The sequence below is a fragment of the Daphnia pulicaria genome, unplaced genomic scaffold (assembly GCF_021234035.1).
Source record: "Daphnia pulicaria isolate SC F1-1A unplaced genomic scaffold, SC_F0-13Bv2 h1tg000068l, whole genome shotgun sequence".
NCBI classification, from domain to species: Eukaryota; Metazoa; Arthropoda; class Branchiopoda; order Diplostraca; family Daphniidae; genus Daphnia; species Daphnia pulicaria.
Window position 1 is genome coordinate 16,822 of NW_025804788.1, and position 21,116 is coordinate 37,937.

Here is a 21,116-nt window from a genome sequence, read left to right on the forward strand (position 1 = left end):
AAGAAATTTTTTATTGAAAACAAACTATTCATCGCCAACGACATCCCGTATTCCCAAGCGGTCACCCTTCCAAGTACTAACGGGACTCGACGTAACTTAACTTCTGGGAGCTGACGAGACCAGGTGCGTTCTACGTGATATGGCCGTTGACATTCAAAAATGAAAATTTACCCTCCCAGTCCCAATGGATGAATAGAAAATCACTTCAAAGTGACAGAAATGTTTGTTCATTGAATTTGGACTGGTAACCATCGCGAATAAAAAGCGCGATCAACTTTGAAAAACTCGCAATGAAATTCATCCAGAATCATTCCTATAGATGAATTGAACCTATCCCTATGTCATTGAAATTTTTGATCTACGAATTTGGACTGGTAACCATCACGATTAATAACGCGATAAAATTTGACAAACTCTCAATGGAATTGATCCAGAATCATTCTTATAGATGAATTGAACCTATCTCTAAGGCATTGAAATGTTTCATCTACGAAATTGGACTGGTAACCATCGTGATTGAAAAAAAATGTCAAGAAATTTGTTATTGAAAACAAACTATTCATCGCCAACGACATCCCGTATTCCCAAGCGGTCACCCTTCCAAGTACTAACGGAACTCGACGTAACTTAACTTCTGGGAGCTGACGAGACCAGGTGCGTTCTACGTGATATGGCCGTTGACATTCAAAAATGAAAATTTACCCTCCCAGTCCCAATGGATGAATAGAAAATCACTTCAAAGTGACAGAAATGTTTGTTCTTTGAATTTGGACTGGTAACCATCGCAAATAAAAAGCGCGATCAACTTTGAAAAACTCGCAATGAAATTCATCCAGAATCATTCCTATAGATGAATTGAACCTATCCCTATGTCATTGAAATTTTTTATCTACGAATTTGGACTGGTAACCATCACGATTAAAAAACGCGATAAAATTTGACAAACTCTCAATGGAATTGATCCAGAATCATTCTTATAGATGCATTGAACCTATCTCTATGTCATTGAAATGTTTCATCTACGAAATTTGACTGGTAACCATCGTGATTGAAAAAAAATGTCAAGAAATTTGTTATTGAAAACAAACTATCCATCGCCAACGACATCCCGTATTCCCAAGCGGTCACCCTTCCAAGTACTAACGGAACTCGACGTAACTTAACTTCTGGGAGCTGACGAGACCAGGTGCGTTCTACGTGATATGGCCGTTGACATTCAAAAATGAAAATTTACCCTCCCAGTCCCAATGGATGAATAGAAAATCACTTCAAAGTGACAGAAATGTTTGTTCTTTGAATTTGGACTGGTAACCATCGCAAATAAAAAGCGCGATCAACTTTGAAAAACTCGCAATGAAATTCATCCAGAATCATTCCTATAGATGAATTGAACCTATCCCTATGTCATTGAAATTTTTTATCTACGAATTTGGACTGGTAACCATCACGATTAAAAAACGCGATAAAATTTGACAAACTCTCAATGGAATTGATCCAGAATCATTCTTATAGATGCATTGAACCTATCTCTAAGGCATTGAAATGTTTCATCTACGAAATTTGACTGGTAACCATCGTTATTGAAAAAAAATTTCAAGAAATTTGTTATTGAAAACAAACTATCCATCGCCAACGACATCCCGTATTCCCAAGCGGTCACCCTTCCAAGTACTAACGGGACTCGACGTAACTTAACTTCTGGGAGCTGACGAGACCAGGTGCGTTCTACGTGATATGGCCGTTGACATTCAAAAATGAAAATTTACCCTCCCAGTCCCAATGGATGAATAGAAAATCACTTCAAAGTGACAGAAATGTTTGTTCATTGAATTTGGACTGGTAACCATCGCGAATAAAAAGCGCGATCAACTTTGAAAAACTCGCAATGAAATTCATCCAGAATCATTCCTATAGATGAATTGAACCTATCCCTATGTCATTGAAATTTTTGATCTACGAATTTGGACTGGTAACCATCACGATTAATAACGCGATAAAATTTGACAAACTCTCAATGGAATTGATCCAGAATCATTCTTATAGATGAATTGAACCTATCTCTAAGGCATTGAAATGTTTCATCTACGAAATTGGACTGGTAACCATCGTTATTGAAAAAAAATTTCAAGAAATTTTTTATTGAAAACAAACTATTCATCGCCAACGACATCCCGTATTCCCAAGCGGTCACCCTTCCAAGTACTAACGGGACTCGACGTAACTTAACTTCTGGGAGCTGACGAGACCAGGTGCGTTCTACGTGATATGGCCGTTGACATTCAAAAATGAAAATTTACCCTCCCAGTCCCAATGGATGAATAGAAAATCACTTCAAAGTGACAGAAATGTTTGTTCATTGAATTTGGACTGGTAACCATCGCGAATAAAAAGCGCGATCAACTTTGAAAAACTCGCAATGAAATTCATCCAGAATCATTCCTATAGATGAATTGAACCTATCCCTATGTCATTGAAATTTTTGATCTACGAATTTGGACTGGTAACCATCACGATTAATAACGCGATAAAATTTGACAAACTCTCAATGGAATTGATCCAGAATCATTCTTATAGATGAATTGAACCTATCTCTAAGGCATTGAAATGTTTCATCTACGAAATTGGACTGGTAACCATCGTGATTGAAAAAAAATGTCAAGAAATTTGTTATTGAAAACAAACTATCCATCGCCAACGACATCCCGTATTCCCAAGCGGTCACCCTTCCAAGTACTAACGGAACTCGACGTAACTTAACTTCTGGGAGCTGACGAGACCAGGTGCGTTCTACGTGATATGGCCGTTGACATTCAAAAATGAAAATTTACCCTCCCAGTCCCAATGGATGAATAGAAAATCACTTCAAAGTGACAGAAATGTTTGTTCTTTGAATTTGGACTGGTAACCATCGCAAATAAAAAGCGCGATCAACTTTGAAAAACTCGCAATGAAATTCATCCAGAATCATTCCTATAGATGAATTGAACCTATCCCTATGTCATTGAAATTTTTTATCTACGAATTTGGACTGGTAACCATCACGATTAAAAAACGCGATAAAATTTGACAAACTCTCAATGGAATTGATCCAGAATCATTCTTATAGATGCATTGAACCTATCTCTATGTCATTGAAATGTTTCATCTACGAAATTTGACTGGTAACCATCGTGATTGAAAAAAAATGTCAAGAAATTTGTTATTGAAAACAAACTATCCATCGCCAACGACATCCCGTATTCCCAAGCGGTCACCCTTCCAAGTACTAACGGAACTCGACGTAACTTAACTTCTGGGAGCTGACGAGACCAGGTGCGTTCTACGTGATATGGCCGTTGACATTCAAAAATGAAAATTTACCCTCCCAGTCCCAATGGATGAATAGAAAATCACTTCAAAGTGACAGAAATGTTTGTTCTTTGAATTTGGACTGGTAACCATCGCAAATAAAAAGCGCGATCAACTTTGAAAAACTCGCAATGAAATTCATCCAGAATCATTCCTATAGATGAATTGAACCTATCCCTATGTCATTGAAATTTTTTATCTACGAATTTGGACTGGTAACCATCACGATTAAAAAACGCGATAAAATTTGACAAACTCTCAATGGAATTGATCCAGAATCATTCTTATAGATGCATTGAACCTATCTCTAAGGCATTGAAATGTTTCATCTACGAAATTTGACTGGTAACCATCGTTATTGAAAAAAAATTTCAAGAAATTTGTTATTGAAAACAAACTATCCATCGCCAACGACATCCCGTATTCCCAAGCGGTCACCCTTCCAAGTACTAACGGGACTCGACGTAACTTAACTTCTGGGAGCTGACGAGACCAGGTGCGTTCTACGTGATATGGCCGTTGACATTCAAAAATGAAAATTTACCCTCCCAGTCCCAATGGATGAATAGAAAATCACTTCAAAGTGACAGAAATGTTTGTTCATTGAATTTGGACTGGTAACCATCGCGAATAAAAAGCGCGATCAACTTTGAAAAACTCGCAATGAAATTCATCCAGAATCATTCCTATAGATGAATTGAACCTATCCCTATGTCATTGAAATTTTTGATCTACGAATTTGGACTGGTAACCATCACGATTAATAACGCGATAAAATTTGACAAACTCTCAATGGAATTGATCCAGAATCATTCTTATAGATGAATTGAACCTATCTCTAAGGCATTGAAATGTTTCATCTACGAAATTGGACTGGTAACCATCGTTATTGAAAAAAAATTTCAAGAAATTTTTTATTGAAAACAAACTATTCATCGCCAACGACATCCCGTATTCCCAAGCGGTCACCCTTCCAAGTACTAACGGGACTCGACGTAACTTAACTTCTGGGAGCTGACGAGACCAGGTGCGTTCTACGTGATATGGCCGTTGACATTCAAAAATGAAAATTTACCCTCCCAGTCCCAATGGATGAATAGAAAATCACTTCAAAGTGACAGAAATGTTTGTTCATTGAATTTTGACTGGTAACCATCGCGAATAAAAAGCGCGATCAACTTTGAAAAACTCGCAATGAAATTCATCCAGAATCATTCCTATAGATGAATTGAACCTATCCCTATGTCATTGAAATTTTTGATCTACGAATTTGGACTGGTAACCATCACGATTAATAACGCGATAAAATTTGACAAACTCTCAATGGAATTGATCCAGAATCATTCTTATAGATGAATTGAACCTATCTCTAAGGCATTGAAATGTTTCATCTACGAAATTGGACTGGTAACCATCGTGATTGAAAAAAAATGTCAAGAAATTTGTTATTGAAAACAAACTATCCATCGCCAACGACATCCCGTATTCCCAAGCGGTCACCCTTCCAAGTACTAACGGGACTCGACGTAACTTAACTTCTGGGAGCTGACGAGACCAGGTGCGTTCTACGTGATATGGCCGTTGACATTCAAAAATGAAAATTTACCCTCCCAGTCCCAATGGATGAATAGAAAATCACTTCAAAGTGACAGAAATGTTTGTTCATTGAATTTGGACTGGTAACCATCGCGAATAAAAAGCGCGATCAACTTTGAAAAACTCGCAATGAAATTCATCCAGAATCATTCCTATAGATGAATTGAACCTATCCCTATGTCATTGAAATTTTTGATCTACGAATTTGGACTGGTAACCATCACGATTAATAACGCGATAAAATTTGACAAACTCTCAATGGAATTGATCCAGAATCATTCTTATAGATGAATTGAACCTATCTCTAAGGCATTGAAATGTTTCATCTACGAAATTGGACTGGTAACCATCGTGATTGAAAAAAAATGTCAAGAAATTTGTTATTGAAAACAAACTATCCATCGCCAACGACATCCCGTATTCCCAAGCGGTCACCCTTCCAAGTACTAACGGAACTCGACGTAACTTAACTTCTGGGAGCTGACGAGACCAGGTGCGTTCTACGTGATATGGCCGTTGACATTCGAAAATGAAAATTTACCCTCCAAGTCCCAATGGATGAATAGAAAATCACTTCAAAGTGACAGAAATGTTTGTTCTTTGAATTTGGACTGGTAACCATCGCAAATAAAAAGCGCGATCAACTTTGAAAAACTCGCAATGAAATTCATCCAGAATCATTCCTATAGATGAATTGAACCTATCCCTATGTCATTGAAATTTTTGATCTACGAATTTGGACTGGTAACCATCACGATTAATAACGCGATAAAATTTGACAAACTCTCAATGGAATTGATCCAGAATCATTCTTATAGATGCATTGAACCTATCTCTAAGGCATTGAAATGTTTCATCTACGAAATTTGACTGGTAACCATCGTTATTGAAAAAAAATTTCAAGAAATTTGTTATTGAAAACAAACTATCCATCGCCAACGACATCCCGTATTCCCAAGCGGTCACCCTTCCAAGTACTAACGGGACTCGACGTAACTTAACTTCTGGGAGCTGACGAGACCAGGTGCGTTCTACGTGATATGGCCGTTGACATTCAAAAATGAAAATTTACCCTCCCAGTCCCAATGGATGAATAGAAAATCACTTCAAAGTGACAGAAATGTTTGTTCATTGAATTTGGACTGGTAACCATCGCGAATAAAAAGCGCGATCAACTTTGAAAAACTCGCAATGAAATTCATCCATTCAATCGTCTGGTCGCGCCGTACTGGCTGCACCTGTCTAGGCATTGTGTCGAATTACATGTGTTTTTTTCGGAGTATTTTGTGTTTATTTGGTTCTGTCTTTGTCTTGGCTTGGGTCTAAATGTGGTGTGACAACATTGATGGATTTCTGTTCTGACTGGTTGCGTATTTGCCGACTTTTCTACAATCTTTGTGTCGTGTGTATTTGCAATCTGTCACACGACGTGCAGCCATTGATGCCCGCGGCGCTATTGCGTAGCGAGCTTGTTGATCTGTGCTCATCCCCCCTTTCCAGCCTGCGGCTGCCCGCGGATGCCTATTGTGTCATCAGTAGTCTCGGCATTGCCTCTAGGCGAACTCACAGAGGCTGTAGGAGTGGAAAGTCTGCACGGAGAGCGAGAGCAGCCAAGAGATTTCTTCCCGTTGGGTTAATCAATGCAAACTCGGCTAATAACAAAGTGCCTCTCATCGCTCACTTCATCCAATCTAATAATCTCGATATCCTTGTCATCACGGAAACGAAGTTTTCGGTGGCGGACGGTCCTGACGATGCTCGTGCTTTATGCCCAGAGGGTTTCTCAATAGTTCAAGTGTCTCGTGATAGTGTTAATCGTGGCGGTGGCGTTGCGGTGCTCTATCGTGATTCTATTGTGGCTACCGACAAACACCAATGCGTACCACAAAGTCACCCTACTACGTTTGAGTATATGTCGCTGGCACTGACAGTCAACTCTGTTGTTGTTCGTCTAGTGGTTGTTTATCGCCCACCAAAGTCGAGTTTGCCATGTTTCATACAAGAATTTGCCGAGTACCTTGAACTTTTGTCTGCGTCGACGGGGAAACTACTGATAATGGGCGATTTTAACATTCATGTCGATCGGCCTGATTCGCCGGCGGTAGCTAAGTTTTTATCAACGCTGGTGAGTTTTGGTCTGACTCAGCATATTGTTGATGCCACACACATTGATGGTCATACTTTGGATCTAGTGATCACTCGGTCGTCCGATGATTTTATCTATGATTCTTTTGTGTCTGACTTAATCAGTGATCATTTCGCCGTCATTTCTGTGGTGAGAGCTCATAAACCGCTCTTATTGAAGAAAAAAATCTCGTATCGGTGTTTTTCTGTGGTTGACGCTGATGAACTGGCGAGTGATATTTCTCGGTCTCCTCTTGTTTGCAATCCTGCATCGACAATCGACGGGCTTCTTCTGCAGTATAATGCTGCAGTGACTGCTGGTCTCGATAGGCTTGCCCCTATGAAGACTAAGATGTGTATTGTACGACCATCCAGTCCGTGGTTTAGTGGTGAAATCTCTGCCGCAAGGCGTCGGTGTCGGAAGCTGGAACGGGTTTGGCGAAGACGGCGATTGACGATCGATAAAGACATCCTCCTCCACCATATTCGTCAATTGAGAAAATTGATGAACGACACGAAGGCCTCGTTCTTCAAATCGAAGATTGATGAAATGGGTAACGACAGGCGTGGCTTATTCCAGCTGCTGGACCGATGTCTATCGAGAGACAAAGTGTCGAAGCTTCCCGTGCATGCTGATCCGGCCACCCTGACTGACCGGTTTGGACGATACTTCGATGAGAAAATTGTCAACATTTGTGCAAACTTGGATGCCAAGAATGCCCCTTCAGCCGACTCGTCTTCATCCGCCCCGAATTCTTTCTTATCCGTGTTTGAGCTGGTTTTACCCGCCGAGATTTGTGAAATTGTTGACAAATGTCCGGCCAAGTCTTCCTTTGTCGATCCCGTTCCCACCAATATTCTGAAGAAGATTATTCATGTTCTTGCTAAACCTTTTGCTAGCCTTATCAATCTCTCATTGTCTAGTGGTGTCTTCCCTGACTCTATGAAACTTGCCTCGATTACTCCACTGCTGAAGAAAGCTTCTTTGAACCCGGAGGAGCTTTCTAATTTTCGCCCTGTTTCTGGTCTCTCATTTTTGTCTAAACTTCTTGAGCGAGTTGTGCTCAGAAGGTTAACATCTCATATGTTATCGCTCGACTTGATGGTGCCAGTTCAATCGGCATATCGGGCTAACCACTCAACTGAGACAGCTCTACTGCGAGTTATGAACGATCTTCTGCTGGCGGTCGACGAAGGGGATGGTGCAGCATTGGTGCTTTTGGATTTAAGTGCGGCGTTCGACACCATCGATCATTCTGTGCTACTGAGCTGCTTAGAGTGCCGTTTTGGGCTCAATGGTGTGGTTCTTGACTGGTTTCGCTCTTACCTCTCTAATCGGAAGCAGTCAGTCCGCATCAGTGGGAAGTCTTCAACACCATCGCCTTTACTATTCGGCGTCCCACAAGGATCAGTTCTTGGCCCAGTTTTATTCACTATGTATCTCAGCCCACTTGATGACATTGTCTCCCTGTTTGAGGTGCTGCGCCATTACTTTGCGGATGACACCCAACTTTACAAAAGATTTCGGATCTTGGCCGACGGTTCTGCTCAGCGTGCCGCTTTTTCCTGCCTGTCTGACTGTGTTAAGTCCACAAATTCATGGATGGTTAAAAACAAACTCCAGCTGAACGCCGGTAAGACTGACGTACTGATTGCTTCCTCTGCCCGCTCCAGAAAATTCAAACCGGTATCGTCGCCCCTGGACATCTGTGATGAGCCGATCACTCCCTCTCCGTTTGTGAAAAACTTGGGCGTGATTGTCGACTCCCATTTAAACATGGAGCGCCAGGTCAACACTGCTTGCCGAAATGCGTACTATTATCTTCGTCGCATTTCGCGCATTCGAAAATTTCTGGATGCAGCCGCCTGTAACCAGCTTGTTTGTGCCCTCGTCATTCCGCATCTTGACTACGGAAACTCCCTCTTCTATGGCCTTCCGGATTACCTTCTTGACAAACTACAACTAGTGCAGAATGCTGCTGTCCGTCTGGTAACTCAGACTAAGAAGTGTGAGCACATTACGTGCAAGCGGAAAAGTCTTCATTGGCTGCCTATTCGTCAGCGTGTGATGTACAAAATTGCTGTCTTGGCCTATCAATGTGTTAATGGTATTGCCCCATCGTATCTATGTAAACTTGTATCCCCAAGGTCTGTTAATCGTCGCCTCAGGAATTATAGTGAGATCTCACGTGATTTGGGGGTTCCGGTGAAGCTACCGGGGGCGTACGGGTCTCGTAGTTTCACTTATGCAGCGCCCCAGATTTGGAACAGCCTCCCCATCGACCTAAAAATGTCTCCCTCCATCGAGAACTTCCGAGCCGGCCTGAAGACCCATCTATTTAAACTCGCTTACCCCGACTGATGATTGTAATCCCTGCCCTTGATCAGCGCTTTTGAGCATAATTGATTGGAAAAAGCGCTTTATAAATACAAACTATTATTATTATTATTATTATCCAGAATCATTCCTATAGATGAATTGAACCTATCCCTATGTCATTGAAATTTTTGATCCATCACAACCATCGTAACCATCGTGATTGAAAAAAAATGTCAAGAAATTTGTTATTGAAAACAAACTATCCATCGCCAACGACATCCCGTATTCCCAAGTGGTCACCCTTCCAAGTACTAACGGGACTCGACGTAACTTAACTTCTGGGAGCTGACGAGACCAGGTGCGTTCTACGTGATATGGCCGTTGACATTCAAAAATGAAAATTTACCCTCCCAGTCCCAATGGATGAATAGAAAATCACTTCAAAGTGACAGAAATGTTTGTTCATTGAATTTTGACTGGTAACCATCGCGAATAAAAAGCGCGATCAACTTTGAAAAACTCGCAATGAAATTCATCCAGAATCATTCCTATAGATGAATTGAACCTATCCCTATGTCATTGAAATTTTTGATCTACGAATTTGGACTGGTAACCATCACGATTAATAACGCGATAAAATTTGACAAACTCTCAATGGAATTGATCCAGAATCATTCTTATAGATGAATTGAACCTATCTCTAAGGCATTGAAATGTTTCATCTACGAAATTGGACTGGTAACCATCGTGATTGAAAAAAAATGTCAAGAAATTTGTTATTGAAAACAAACTATCCATCGCCAACGACATCCCGTATTCCCAAGCGGTCACCCTTCCAAGTACTAACGGAACTCGACGTAACTTAACTTCTGGGAGCTGACGAGACCAGGTGCGTTCTACGTGATATGGCCGTTGACATTCAAAAATGAAAATTTACCCTCCCAGTCCCAATGGATGAATAGAAAATCACTTCAAAGTGACAGAAATGTTTGTTCATTGAATTTGGACTGGTAACCATCGCGAATAAAAAGCGCGATCAACTTTGAAAAACTCGCAATGAAATTCATCCAGAATCATTCCTATAGATGAATTGAACCTATCCCTATGTCATTGAAATTTTTGATCTACGAATTTGGAATGGTAACCATCACGATTAATAACGCGATAAAATTTGACAAACTCTCAATGGAATTGATCCAGAATCATTCTTATAGATGAATTGAACCTATCTCTAAGGCATTGAAATGTTTCATCTACGAAATTGGACTGGTAACCATCGTGATTGAAAAAAAATGTCAAGAAATTTGTTATTGAAAACAAACTATCCATCGCCAACGACATCCCGTATTCCGAAGCGGTCACCCTTCCAAGTACTAACGGAACTCGACGTAACTTAACTTCTGGGAGCTGACGAGACCAGGTGCGTTCTACGTGATATGGCCGTTGACATTCAAAAATGAAAATTTACCCTCCCAGTCCCAATGGATGAATAGAAAATCACTTCAAAGTGACAGAAATGTTTGTTCTTTGAATTTGGACTGGTAACCATCGCAAATAAAAAGCGCGATCAACTTTGAAAAACTCGCAATGAAATTCATCCAGAATCATTCCTATAGATGAATTGAACCTATCCCTATGTCATTGAAATTTTTGATCTACGAATTTGGACTGGTAACCATCACGATTAAAAAACGCGATAAAATTTGACAAACTCTCAATGGAATTGATCCAGAATCATTCTTATAGATGAATTGAACCTATCTCTAAGGCATTGAAATGTTTCATCTACGAAATTGGACTGGTAACCATCGTGATTGAAAAAAAATGTCAAGAAATTTGTTATTGAAAACAAACTATCCATCGCCAACGACATCCCGTATTCCCAAGCGGTCACCCTTCCAAGTACTAACGGAACTCGACGTAACTTAACTTCTGGGAGCTGACGAGACCAGGTGCGTTCTACGTGATATGGCCGTTGACATTCAAAAATGAAAATTTACCCTCCCAGTCCCAATGGATGAATAGAAAATCACTTCAAAGTGACAGAAATGTTTGTTCATTGAATTTGGACTGGTAACCATCGCGAATAAAAAGCGCGATCAACTTTGAAAAACTCGCAATGAAATTCATCCAGAATCATTCCTATAGATGAATTGAACCTATCCCTATGTCATTGAAATTTTTGATCTACGAATTTGGACTGGTAACCATCACGATTAAAAAACGCGATAAAATTTGACAAACTCTCAATGGAATTGATCCAGAATCATTCTTATAGATGAATTGAACCTATCTCTAAGGCATTGAAATGTTTCATCTACGAAATTGGACTGGTAACCATCGTGATTGAAAAAAAATGTCAAGAAATTTGTTATTGAAAACAAACTATCCATCGCCAACGACATCCCGTATTCCCAAGCGGTCACCCTTCCAAGTACTAACGGAACTCGACGTAACTTAACTTCTGGGAGCTGACGAGACCAGGTGCGTTCTACGTGATATGGCCGTTGACATTCAAAAATGAAAATTTACCCTCCCAGTCCCAATGGATGAATAGAAAATCACTTCAAAGTGACAGAAATGTTTGTTCATTGAATTTTGACTGGTAACCATCGCGAATAAAAAGCGCGATCAACTTTGAAAAACTCGCAATGAAATTCATCCAGAATCATTCCTATAGATGAATTGAACCTATCCCTATGTCATTGAAATTTTTGATCTACGAATTTGGACTGGTAACCATCACGATTAAAAAACGCGATAAAATTTGACAAACTCTCAATGGAATTGATCCAGAATCATTCTTATAGATGAATTGAACCTATCTCTAAGGCATTGAAATGTTTCATCTACGAAATTGGACTGGTAACCATCGTGATTGAAAAAAAATGTCAAGAAATTTGTTATTGAAAACAAACTATCCATCGCCAACGACATCCCGTATTCCCAAGCGGTCACCCTTCCAAGTACTAACGGAACTCGACGTAACTTAACTTCTGGGAGCTGACGAGACCAGGTGCGTTCTACGTGATATGGCCGTTGACATTCAAAAATGAAAATTTACCCTCCCATTCCCAATGGATGAATAGAAAATCACTTCAAAGTGACAGAAATGTTTGTTCATTGAATTTTGACTGGTAACCATCGCGAATAAAAAGCGCGATCAACTTTGAAAAACTCGCAATGAAATTCATCCAGAATCATTCCTATAGATGAATTGAACCTATCCCTATGTCATTGAAATTTTTGATCTACGAATTTGGACTGGTAACCATCACGATTAAAAAACGCGATAAAATTTGACAAACTCTCAATGGAATTGATCCAGAATCATTCTTATAGATGAATTGAACCTATCTCTAAGGCATTGAAATGTTTCATCTACGAAATTGGACTGGTAACCATCGTTATTGAAAAAAAAATTCAAGAAATTTTTTATTATCTACGTCATCTACGAAATTTGACTGGTAACCATCGTTATTGAAAAAAAATTTCAAGAAATTTGTTATTGAAAACAAACTATCCATCGCCAACGACATCCCGTATTCCCAAGCGGTCACCCTTCCAAGTACTAACGGGACTCGACGTAACTTAACTTCTGGGAGCTGACGAGACCAGGTGCGTTCTACGTGATATGGCCGTTGACATTCAAAAATGAAAATTTACCCTCCCAATCCCAATGGATGAATAGAAAATCACTTCAAAGTGACAGAAATGTTTGTTCATTGAATTTTGACTGGTAACCATCGCGAATAAAAAGCGCGATCAACTTTGAAAAACTCGCAATGAAATTCATCCAGAATCATTCCTATAGATGAATTGAACCTATCCCTATGTCATTGAAATTTTTGATCTACGAATTTGGACTGGTAACCATCACGATTAATAACGCGATAAAATTTGACAAACTCTCAATGGAATTGATCCAGAATCATTCTTATAGATGAATTGAACCTATCTCTAAGGCATTGAAATGTTTCATCTACGAAATTGGACTGGTAACCATCGTGATTGAAAAAAAAATTCAAGAAATTTTTTATTGAAAACAAACTATTCATCGCCAACGACATCCCGTATTCCCAAGCGGTCACCCTTCCAAGTACTAACGGAACTCGACGTAACTTAACTTCTGGGAGCTGACGAGACCAGGTGCGTTCTACGTGATATGGCCGTTGACATTCAAAAATGAAAATTTACCCTCCCAGTCCCAATGGATGAATAGAAAATCACTTCAAAGTGACAGAAATGTTTGTTCTTTGAATTTGGACTGGTAACCATCGCAAATAAAAAGCGCGATCAACTTTGAAAAACTCGCAATGAAATTCATCCAGAATCATTCCTATAGATGAATTGAACCTATCCCTATGTCATTGAAATTTTTGATCTACGAATTTGGACTGGTAACCATCACGATTAAAAAACGCGATAAAATTTGACAAACTCTCAATGGAATTGATCCAGAATCATTCTTATAGATGAATTGAACCTATCTCTAAGGCATTGAAATGTTTCATCTACGAAATTGGACTGGTAACCATCGTTATTGAAAAAAAAATTCAAGAAATTTTTTATTGAAAACAAACTATTCATCGCCAACGACATCCCGTATTCCCAAGCGGTCACCTTTCCAAGTACTAACGGGACTCGACGTAACTTAACTTCTGGGAGCTGACGAGACCAGGTGCGTTCTACGTGATATGGCCGTTGACATTCAAAAATGAAAATTTACCCTCCCAATCCCAATGGATGAATAGAAAATCACTTCAAAGTGACAGAAATGTTTGTTCATTGAATTTTGACTGGTAACCATCGCGAATAAAAAGCGCGATCAACTTTGAAAAACTCGCAATGAAATTCATCCAGAATCATTCCTATAGATGAATTGAACCTATCCCTATGTCATTGAAATTTTTGATCTACGAATTTGGACTGGTAACCATCACGATTAATAACGCGATAAAATTTGACAAACTCTCAATGGAATTGATCCAGAATCATTCTTATAGATGAATTGAACCTATCTCTAAGGCATTGAAATGTTTCATCTACGAAATTGGACTGGTAACCATCGTGATTGAAAAAAAAATTCAAGAAATTTTTTATTGAAAACAAACTATTCATCGCCAACGACATCCCGTATTCCCAAGCGGTCACCCTTCCAAGTACTAACGGAACTCGACGTAACTTAACTTCTGGGAGCTGACGAGACCAGGTGCGTTCTACGTGATATGGCCGTTGACATTCAAAAATGAAAATTTACCCTCCCAGTCCCAATGGATGAATAGAAAATCACTTCAAAGTGACAGAAATGTTTGTTCTTTGAATTTGGACTGGTAACCATCGCAAATAAAAAGCGCGATCAACTTTGAAAAACTCGCAATGAAATTCATCCAGAATCATTCCTATAGATGAATTGAACCTATCCCTATGTCATTGAAATTTTTGATCTACGAATTTGGACTGGTAACCATCACGATTAAAAAACGCGATAAAATTTGACAAACTCTCAATGGAATTGATCCAGAATCATTCTTATAGATGAATTGAACCTATCTCTAAGGCATTGAAATGTTTCATCTACGAAATTGGACTGGTAACCATCGTTATTGAAAAAAAAATTCAAGAAATTTTTTATTGAAAACAAACTATTCATCGCCAACGACATCCCGTATTCCCAAGCGGTCACCTTTCCAAGTACTAACGGGACTCGACGTAACTTAACTTCTGGGAGCTGACGAGACCAGGTGCGTTCTACGTGATATGGCCGTTGACATTCAAAAATGAAAATTTACCCTCCCAGTCCCAATGGATGAATAGAAAATCACTTCAAAGTGACAGAAATGTTTGTTCATTGAATTTGGACTGGTAACCATCGCGAATAAAAAGCGCGATCAACTTTGAAAAACTCGCAATGAAATTCATCCAGAATCATTCCTATAGATGAATTGAACCTATCCCTATGTCATTGAAATTTTTGATCTACGAATTTGGACTGGTAACCATCACGATTAATAACGCGATAAAATTTGACAAACTCTCAATGGAATTGATCCAGAATCATTCTTATAGATGAATTGAACCTATCTCTAAGGCATTGAAATGTTTCATCTACGAAATTGGACTGGTAACCATCGTGATTGAAAAAAAATGTCAAGAAATTTGTTATTGAAAACAAACTATCCATCGCCAACGACATCCCGTATTCCCAAGCGGTCACCCTTCCAAGTACTAACGGAACTCGACGTAACTTAACTTCTGGGAGCTGACGAGACCAGGTGCGTTCTACGTGATATGGCCGTTGACATTCAAAAATGAAAATTTACCCTCCCAATCCCAATGGATGAATAGAAAATCACTTCAAAGTGACAGAAATGTTTGTTCATTGAATTTTGACTGGTAACCATCGCGAATAAAAAGCGCGATCAACTTTGAAAAACTCGCAATGAAATTCATCCAGAATCATTCCTATAGATGAATTGAACCTATCCCTATGTCATTGAAATTTTTGATCTACGAATTTGGACTGGTAACCATCACGATTAAAAAACGCGATAAAATTTGACAAACTCTCAATGGAATTGATCCAGAATCATTCTTATAGATGAATTGAACCTATCTCTAAGGCATTGAAATGTTTCATCTACGAAATTGGACTGGTAACCATCGTGATTGAAAAAAAATGTCAAGAAATTTGTTATTGAAAACAAACTATCCATCGCCAACGACATCCCGTATTCCCAAGCGGTCACCCTTCCAAGTACTAACGGAACTCGACGTAACTTAACTTCTGGGAGCTGACGAGACCAGGTGCGTTCTACGTGATATGGCCGTTGACATTCAAAAATGAAAATTTACCCTCCCAGTCCCAATGGATGAATAGAAAATCACTTCAAAGTGACAGAAATGTTTGTTCATTGAATTTGGACTGGTAACCATCGCGAATAAAAAGCGCGATCAACTTTGAAAAACTCGCAATGAAATTCATCCAGAATCATTCCTATAGATGAATTGAACCTATCCCTATGTCATTGAAATTTTTGATCTACGAATTTGGACTGGTAACCATCACGATTAAAAAACGCGATAAAATTTGACAAACTCTCAATGGAATTGATCCAGAATCATTCTTATAGATGAATTGAACCTATCTCTAAGGCATTGAAATGTTTCATCTACGAAATTGGACTGGTAACCATCGTGATTGAAAAAAAATGTCAAGAAATTTGTTATTGAAAACAAACTATCCATCGCCAACGACATCCCGTATTCCCAAGCGGTCACCCTTCCAAGTACTAACGGAACTCGACGTAACTTAACTTCTGGGAGCTGACGAGACCAGGTGCGTTCTACGTGATATGGCCGTTGACATTCAAAAATGAAAATTTACCCTCCCATTCCCAATGGATGAATAGAAAATCACTTCAAAGTGACAGAAATGTTTGTTCATTGAATTTTGACTGGTAACCATCGCGAATAAAAAGCGCGATCAACTTTGAAAAACTCGCAATGAAATTCATCCAGAATCATTCCTATAGATGAATTGAACCTATCCCTATGTCATTGAAATTTTTGATCTACGAATTTGGACTGGTAACCATCACGATTAAAAAACGCGATAAAATTTGACAAACTCTCAATGGAATTGATCCAGAATCATTCTTATAGATGAATTGAACCTATCTCTAAGGCATTGAAATGTTTCATCTACGAAATTGGACTGGTAACCATCGTGATTGAAAAAAAATGTCAAGAAATTTGTTATTGAAAACAAACTATCCATCGCCAACGACATCCCGTATTCCCAAGCGGTCACCCTTCCAAGTACTAACGGAACTCGACGTAACTTAACTTCTGGGAGCTGACGAGACCAGGTGCGTTCTACGTGATATGGCCGTTGACATTCAAAAATGAAAATTTACCCTCCCATTCCCAATGGATGAATAGAAAATCACTTCAAAGTGACAGAAATGTTTGTTCATTGAATTTTGACTGGTAACCATCGCGAATAAAAAGCGCGATCAACTTTGAAAAACTCGCAATGAAATTCATCCAGAATCATTCCTATAGATGAATTGAACCTATCCCTATGTCATTGAAATTTTTGATCTACGAATTTGGACTGGTAACCATCACGATTAAAAAACGCGATAAAATTTGACAAACTCTCAATGGAATTGATCCAGAATCATTCTTATAGATGAATTGAACCTATCTCTAAGGCATTGAAATGTTTCATCTACGAAATTGGACTGGTAACCATCGTGATTGAAAAAAAATGTCAAGAAATTTGTTATTGAAAACAAACTATCCATCGCCAACGACATCCCGTATTCCCAAGCGGTCACCCTTCCAAGTACTAACGGAACTCGACGTAACTTAACTTCTGGGAGCTGACGAGACCAGGTGCGTTCTACGTGATATGGCCGTTGACATTCAAAAATGAAAATTTACCCTCCCATTCCCAATGGATGAATAGAAAATCACTTCAAAGTGACAGAAATGTTTGTTCATTGAATTTTGACTGGTAACCATCGCGAATAAAAAGCGCGATCAACTTTGAAAAACTCGCAATGAAATTCATCCAGAATCATTCCTATAGATGAATTGAACCTATCCCTATGTCATTGAAATTTTTGATCTACGAATTTGGACTGGTAACCATCACGATTAAAAAACGCGATAAAATTTGACAAACTCTCAATGGAATTGATCCAGAATCATTCTTATAGATGAATTGAACCTATCTCTAAGGCATTGAAATGTTTCATCTACGAAATTGGACTGGTAACCATCGTGATTGAAAAAAAATGTCAAGAAATTTGTTATTGAAAACAAACTATCCATCGCCAACGACATCCCGTATTCCCAAGCGGTCACCCTTCCAAGTACTAACGGAACTCGACGTAACTTAACTTCTGGGAGCTGACGAGACCAGGTGCGTTCTACGTGATATGGCCGTTGACATTCAAAAATGAAAATTTACCCTCCCATTCCCAATGGATGAATAGAAAATCACTTCAAAGTGACAGAAATGTTTGTTCATTGAATTTTGACTGGTAACCATCGCGAATAAAAAGCGCGATCAACTTTGAAAAACTCGCAATGAAATTCATCCAGAATCATTCCTATAGATGAATTGAACCTATCCCTATGTCATTGAAATTTTTGATCTACGAATTTGGACTGGTAACCATCACGATTAAAAAACGCGATAAAATTTGACAAACTCTCAATGGAATTGATCCAGAATCATTCTTATAGATGAATTGAACCTATCTCTAAGGCATTGAAATGTTTCATCTACGAAATTGGACTGGTAACCATCGTGATTGAAAAAAAATGTCAAGAAATTTGTTATTGAAAACAAACTATCCATCGCCAACGACATCCCGTATTCCCAAGCGGTCACCCTTCCAAGTACTAACGGAACTCGACGTAACTTAACTTCTGGGAGCTGACGAGACCAGGTGCGTTCTACGTGATATGGCCGTTGACATTCAAAAATGAAAATTTACCCTCCCATTCCCAATGGATGAATAGAAAATCACTTCAAAGTGACAGAAATGTTTGTTCATTGAATTTTGACTGGTAACCATCGCGAATAAAAAGCGCGATCAACTTTGAAAAACTCGCAATGAAATTCATCCAGAATCATTCCTATAGATGAATTGAACCTATCCCTATGTCATTGAAATTTTTGATCTACGAATTTGGACTGGTAACCATCACGATTAAAAAACGCGATAAAATTTGACAAACTCTCAATGGAATTGATCCAGAATCATTCTTATAGATGAATTGAACCTATCTCTAAGGCATTGAAATGTTTCATCTACGAAATTGGACTGGTAACCATCGTGATTGAAAAAAAATGTCAAGAAATTTGTTATTGAAAACAAACTATCCATCGCCAACGACATCCCGTATTCCCAAGCGGTCACCCTTCCAAGTACTAACGGAACTCGACGTAACTTAACTTCTGGGAGCTGACGAGACCAGGTGCGTTCTACGTGATATGGCCGTTGACATTCAAAAATGAAAATTTACCCTCCCATTCCCAATGGATGAATAGAAAATCACTTCAAAGTGACAGAAATGTTTGTTCATTGAATTTTGACTGGTAACCATCGCGAATAAAAAGCGCGATCAACTTTGAAAAACTCGCAATGAAATTCATCCAGAATCATTCCTATAGATGAATTGAACCTATCCCTATGTCATTGAAATTTTTGATCTACGAATTTGGACTGGTAACCATCACGATTAAAAAACGCGATAAAATTTGACAAACTCTCAATGGAATTGATCCAGAATCATTCTTATAGATGAATTGAACCTATCTCTAAGGCATTGAAATGTTTCATCTACGAAATTGGACTGGTAACCATCGTTATTGAAAAAAAAATTCAAGAAATTTTTTATTATCTACGTCATCTACGAAATTTGACTGGTAACCATCGTTATTGAAAAAAAATTTCAAGAAATTTGTTATTGAAAACAAACTATCCATCGCCAACGACATCCCGTATTCCCAAGCGGTCACCCTTCCAAGTACTAACGGGACTCGACGTAACTTAACTTCTGGGAGCTGACGAGACCAGGTGCGTTCTACGTGATATGGCCGTTGACATTCAAAAATGAAAATTTACCCTCCCAATCCCAATGGATGAATAGAAAATCACTTCAAAGTGACAGAAATGTTTGTTCATTGAATTTTGACTGGTAACCATCGCGAATAAAAAGCGCGATCAACTTTGAAAAACTCGCAATGAAATTCATCCAGAATCATTCCTATAGATGAATTGAACCTATCCCTATGTCATTGAAATTTTTGATCTACGAATTTGGACTGGTAACCATCACGATTAATAACGCGATAAAATTTGACAAACTCTCAATGGAATTGATCCAGAATCATTCTTATAGATGAATTGAACCTATCTCTAAGGCATTGAAATGTTTCATCTACGAAATTGGACTGGTAACCATCGTGATTGAAAAAAAAATTCAAGAAATTTTTTATTGAAAACAAACTATTCATCGCCAACGACATCCCGTATTCCCAAGCGGTCACCCTTCCAAGTACTAACGGAACTCGACGTAACTTAACTTCTGGGAGCTGACGAGACCAGGTGCGTTCTACGTGATATGGCCGTTGACATTCAAAAATGAAAATTTACCCTCCCAGTCCCAATGGATGAATAGAAAATCACTTCAAAGTGACAGAAATGTTTGTTCTTTGAATTTGGACTGGTAACCATCGCAAATAAAAAGCGCGATCAACTTTGAAAAACTCGCAATGAAATTCATCCAGAATCATTCCTATAGATGAATTGAACCTATCCCTATGTCATTGAAATTTTTGATCTACGAATTTGGACTGGTAACCATCACGATTAAAAAACGCGATAAAATTTGACAAACTCTCAATGGAATTGATCCAGAATCATTCTTATAGATGAATTGAACCTATCTCTAAGGCATTGAAATGTTTCATCTACGAAATTGGACTGGTAACCATCGTTATTGAAAAAAAAATTCAAGAAATTTTTTATTGAAAACAAACTATTCATCGCCAACGACATCCCGTATTCCCAAGCGGTCACCTTTCCAAGTACTAACGGGACTCGACGTAACTTAACTTCTGGGAGCTGACGAGACCAGGTGCGTTCTACGTGATATGGCCGTTGACATTCAAAAATGAAAATTTACCCTCCCAATCCCAATG

General features: G+C 38.8%; 34 pseudogenes; all 34 read right to left on the reverse strand.

Moving 5' to 3' along the window:
• Positions 1 to 32: 32 nt before the first annotated feature.
• Positions 33 to 151, reverse strand: LOC124318432 (annotated as a pseudogene).
• Positions 152 to 563: 412 nt separating this feature from the next.
• Positions 564 to 682, reverse strand: LOC124318753 (annotated as a pseudogene).
• Positions 683 to 1,095: 413 nt separating this feature from the next.
• Positions 1,096 to 1,214, reverse strand: LOC124317933 (annotated as a pseudogene).
• Positions 1,215 to 1,627: 413 nt separating this feature from the next.
• On the reverse strand, positions 1,628 to 1,746 carry LOC124318444 (annotated as a pseudogene).
• Positions 1,747 to 2,158: 412 nt separating this feature from the next.
• LOC124318456 lies at positions 2,159 to 2,277 on the reverse strand (annotated as a pseudogene).
• Positions 2,278 to 2,689: 412 nt separating this feature from the next.
• On the reverse strand, positions 2,690 to 2,808 carry LOC124317934 (annotated as a pseudogene).
• A 413-nt stretch (positions 2,809 to 3,221) lies between these two features.
• Positions 3,222 to 3,340, reverse strand: LOC124317935 (annotated as a pseudogene).
• Positions 3,341 to 3,753: 413 nt separating this feature from the next.
• On the reverse strand, positions 3,754 to 3,872 carry LOC124318468 (annotated as a pseudogene).
• Positions 3,873 to 4,284: 412 nt separating this feature from the next.
• Positions 4,285 to 4,403, reverse strand: LOC124318480 (annotated as a pseudogene).
• Positions 4,404 to 4,815: 412 nt separating this feature from the next.
• LOC124318491 lies at positions 4,816 to 4,934 on the reverse strand (annotated as a pseudogene).
• Positions 4,935 to 5,346: 412 nt separating this feature from the next.
• On the reverse strand, positions 5,347 to 5,465 carry LOC124317936 (annotated as a pseudogene).
• A 412-nt stretch (positions 5,466 to 5,877) lies between these two features.
• LOC124318502 lies at positions 5,878 to 5,996 on the reverse strand (annotated as a pseudogene).
• Positions 5,997 to 9,655: 3,659 nt separating this feature from the next.
• On the reverse strand, positions 9,656 to 9,774 carry LOC124318108 (annotated as a pseudogene).
• A 412-nt stretch (positions 9,775 to 10,186) lies between these two features.
• On the reverse strand, positions 10,187 to 10,305 carry LOC124317937 (annotated as a pseudogene).
• Positions 10,306 to 10,717: 412 nt separating this feature from the next.
• Positions 10,718 to 10,836, reverse strand: LOC124318192 (annotated as a pseudogene).
• A 413-nt stretch (positions 10,837 to 11,249) lies between these two features.
• LOC124317939 lies at positions 11,250 to 11,368 on the reverse strand (annotated as a pseudogene).
• A 413-nt stretch (positions 11,369 to 11,781) lies between these two features.
• On the reverse strand, positions 11,782 to 11,900 carry LOC124317940 (annotated as a pseudogene).
• A 413-nt stretch (positions 11,901 to 12,313) lies between these two features.
• Positions 12,314 to 12,432, reverse strand: LOC124317941 (annotated as a pseudogene).
• A 483-nt stretch (positions 12,433 to 12,915) lies between these two features.
• On the reverse strand, positions 12,916 to 13,034 carry LOC124318513 (annotated as a pseudogene).
• A 412-nt stretch (positions 13,035 to 13,446) lies between these two features.
• LOC124317942 lies at positions 13,447 to 13,565 on the reverse strand (annotated as a pseudogene).
• Positions 13,566 to 13,978: 413 nt separating this feature from the next.
• On the reverse strand, positions 13,979 to 14,097 carry LOC124318154 (annotated as a pseudogene).
• A 412-nt stretch (positions 14,098 to 14,509) lies between these two features.
• Positions 14,510 to 14,628, reverse strand: LOC124317943 (annotated as a pseudogene).
• Positions 14,629 to 15,041: 413 nt separating this feature from the next.
• Positions 15,042 to 15,160, reverse strand: LOC124318156 (annotated as a pseudogene).
• Positions 15,161 to 15,572: 412 nt separating this feature from the next.
• Positions 15,573 to 15,691, reverse strand: LOC124317944 (annotated as a pseudogene).
• Positions 15,692 to 16,104: 413 nt separating this feature from the next.
• LOC124317945 lies at positions 16,105 to 16,223 on the reverse strand (annotated as a pseudogene).
• Positions 16,224 to 16,636: 413 nt separating this feature from the next.
• Positions 16,637 to 16,755, reverse strand: LOC124317946 (annotated as a pseudogene).
• Positions 16,756 to 17,168: 413 nt separating this feature from the next.
• On the reverse strand, positions 17,169 to 17,287 carry LOC124317947 (annotated as a pseudogene).
• A 413-nt stretch (positions 17,288 to 17,700) lies between these two features.
• Positions 17,701 to 17,819, reverse strand: LOC124317948 (annotated as a pseudogene).
• A 413-nt stretch (positions 17,820 to 18,232) lies between these two features.
• On the reverse strand, positions 18,233 to 18,351 carry LOC124317951 (annotated as a pseudogene).
• A 413-nt stretch (positions 18,352 to 18,764) lies between these two features.
• Positions 18,765 to 18,883, reverse strand: LOC124317952 (annotated as a pseudogene).
• A 413-nt stretch (positions 18,884 to 19,296) lies between these two features.
• On the reverse strand, positions 19,297 to 19,415 carry LOC124317953 (annotated as a pseudogene).
• Positions 19,416 to 19,898: 483 nt separating this feature from the next.
• On the reverse strand, positions 19,899 to 20,017 carry LOC124318524 (annotated as a pseudogene).
• Positions 20,018 to 20,429: 412 nt separating this feature from the next.
• LOC124317954 lies at positions 20,430 to 20,548 on the reverse strand (annotated as a pseudogene).
• A 413-nt stretch (positions 20,549 to 20,961) lies between these two features.
• LOC124318157 lies at positions 20,962 to 21,080 on the reverse strand (annotated as a pseudogene).
• Positions 21,081 to 21,116: the final 36 nt, after the last annotated feature.